This window comes from Gopherus evgoodei, unplaced genomic scaffold (assembly GCF_007399415.2).
Source record: "Gopherus evgoodei ecotype Sinaloan lineage unplaced genomic scaffold, rGopEvg1_v1.p scaffold_33_arrow_ctg1, whole genome shotgun sequence".
Taxonomy (NCBI): Eukaryota; Metazoa; Chordata; order Testudines; family Testudinidae; genus Gopherus; species Gopherus evgoodei.
In genome coordinates, this window is record NW_022060005.1 from 2781194 (window position 1) to 2784390 (window position 3197).

Consider the following 3197-nt stretch of genomic DNA (forward strand, 5'->3'; position numbering starts at 1 on the left):
AATGCAGGAGCCTCTGTAGCAATAATAATTATGATGTATTGCAGTGCGGTCCTGCCTCCCCCATGCCAGCACCGGATACAAGAACCGCTCTATGCAACCCCTTCCTGTGTCCATGAATATCAACCCAGGCAGCCTGCAGCCCTCCCTGGGACCGGTGTAACGTCAGTTTGAGCAACCCTCCCGTTTTGCAACTAGCTTCAGTTTCTGTCACATAAGAAAACCATCTATGCTCCTGCTCAGGAATTGCTGCCGCCTGGTCCATGGGGTTGCAAATCGGGAGGGATGGAGTTTGTGGTCGAAAACACTCAGGATCTGCTTCCTCCCCTGGTCCATGGGGTTGCAAATCGGGAGGGATGGAGTTTGTGGTCGAAAACACTCAGGATCTGCTTCCTCCACTGGTCCATGGGGTTGCAAATTGGGAGGGATGGAGTTTGTGGTCGAAAACACTCAGGATCTGCTTCTTCCTAGCTAATGGGCCAAATTGACCTATGGGATGACCGAGGCACGCTCTTTCGCTTTTCTGTGTCTGAATACGTGTAAAGGGAAGTAAGGTTTGAGGGTACAGGGCACACCCCTGGCCCCAAAGATAACCAGAGTGGCCCCTTTCATTGTTTCCACTGGCTTCCTCCTTGTTTAGTTCCAATGACACGGCTGCTCGAGGCACGCTCTTTCGCTTTTTTGTGTGTGAATACATATAAAGGGTAGTAAGGTTTGGGGGTACAGGGCACACCCCTGACCCCAAGGTGATAACCAGAGTGGCCCCTTTCATTGTTTCCACTGGCTTCCTCCTTGCTTAGTTCCAAAGACATGGCTGCCTATGCACCTGTCACTGGTCCAGGGATGGTTGCAAATCGGGAGGGATGGAGTCTGTGGTCAAAAACACTCAGGATCTGCTTCTTCCTGGCTAATGGGCCAAATTGACATATTGGATGATCGAGGCACGCTCTTTCGCTTTTCTGTGTCTGAATACGTGTAAAGGGAAGTAACGTTTGGGGTAGAGGACACTCCCCTGACCCCAAGGTGATAACCAGAGTGACCTCTTTCATTGTTTCCACTGGCTTCCTCCTTGCTTAGTTCCAATGACATGGCTGCCTATTCACCTGTCACTGGTCCGGGGATGGTTGCAAATCGGGAGGGATGGAGTTTGTGGTCGAAAACACTCAGGATCTGCTTCTTCCTAGCTAATGGGCCAAATTGACCTATTGGGTGACCGAGGCACGCTCTTTCGCTTTTCTGTGTCTGAATACGTGTAAAGGGAAGTAAGGTTTGAGGGTACAGGGCACACCCCTGACCCCAAAGATAACCAGAGTGGCCCCTTTCATTGTTTCCACTGGCTTCCTCCTTGTTTAGTTTCAATGCCATGGCTGCTCGAGGCACGCTCTTTCGCTTTTTTGTGTGTGAATACAGATAAAGGGTAGTAAGGTTTGGGGGTACAGGGCACACCCCTGACCCCAAGGTGATAACCAGAGTGGCCCCTTTCATTGTTTCCACTGGCTTCCTCCTTGCTTAGTTCCAAAGACATGGCTGCCTATGCACCTGTCACTGGTCTGGGGATGGTTGCAAATCGGGAGGGATGGAGTTTGTGGTCGAAAACACTCAGGATCTGCTTCTTCCTGTCTAATGTGCCAAATTGACCTATTGGGTGATCGAGGCATGCTCTTTCGCTTTTTTGTGTGTGAATACGTGTAAAGGGAAGTAACGTTTGGGGTAGAGGACACTCCCCTGACCCCAAGGTGATAACCAGAGTGACCTCTTTCATTGTTTCCACTGGCTTCCTCCTTGCTTAGTTCCAAAGACATGGCTGCCTATGCACCTGTCACTGGTCCGGGGATGGTTGCAAATTGGGAGGGATGGAGTTTGTGGTCGAAAACACTCAGGATCTGCTTCTTCCTAGCTAATGGGCCAAATTGACATATTGGGTGATCGAGGCATGCTCTTTCGCTTTTCTGTGTCTGAATACGTGTAAAGGGAAGTAACGTTTGGGGTAGAGGACACTTCCCTGACCCCAAAGATAACCAGAGTGGCCCCTTTCTTGTTTCCACTGGCTTCCTCCTTGTTTAGTTTCAATGCCATGGCTGCTCGAGGCACGCTCTTTCGCTTTTTTGTGTGTGAATACAGATAAAGGGTAGTAAGGTTTGGGGGTACAGGGCACACCCCTGACCCCAAGGTGATAACCAGAGTGGCCCCTTTCATTGTTTCCACTGGCTTCCTCCTTGCTTAGTTCCAAAGACATGGCTACCTATGCACCTGTCACTGGTCTGGGGATGGTTGCAAATCGGGAGGGATGGAGTTTGTGGTCGAAAACACTCAGGATCTGCTTCTTCCTGTCTAATGGGCCAAATTGACCTATTGGGTGATCGAGGCACGCTCTTTCGCTTTTTTGTGTGTGAATACGTGTAAAGGGAAGTAAGTTTTGGGGGTAGAGGGCACACCCCTGACCCCAAGGTGATAACCAGAGTGGCCCCTTTCATTGTTTCCACTGGCTTCCTCCTTGTTTAGTTTCAATGCCATGGCTGCTCGAGGCACGCTCTTTCGCTTTTTTGTGTGTGAATACGTGTAAAGGGAAGTAAGTTTTGGGGGTAGAGGGCACACCCCTGACCCCAAGGTGATAACCAGAGTGACCCCTTTCATTGTTTCCACTAGCTTCCTCCTTGTTTAGTTCCAATGACATGGCTGCTCGAGGCACGCTCTTTCGCTTTTTTGTCTGTGAATACAGATAAAGGGAAGTAAGGTTTGGGGGTACAGGGCACACCCCTGACCCCAAGGTGATAACCAGAGTGGCCCCTTTCATTGTTTCCACTGGCTTCCTCCTTGCTTAGTTCCAAAGACATGGCTGCCTATGCACCTGTCACTGGTCTGGGGATGGTTGCAAATCGGGAGGGATGGAGTTTGTGGTCGAAAACACTCAGGATCTGCTTCTTCCTGTCTAATGTGCCAAATTGACCTATTGGGTGATCGAGGCACGCTCTTTCGCTTTTTTGTGTGTGAATACGTGTAAAGGGAAGTAAGGTTTGGGGGTACAGGGCACACCCCTGACCCCAAGGTGATAACCAGAGTGGCCCCTTTCATTGTTTCCACTGGCTTCCTCCTTGCTTAGTTTCAATGCCATGGCTGCTCGAGGCACCTGTCACTAGTCCGGGGATGGTTGCAAATCGGGAGGGATGGAGTTTGTGGTCGAAAACACTCAGGATCTGCTT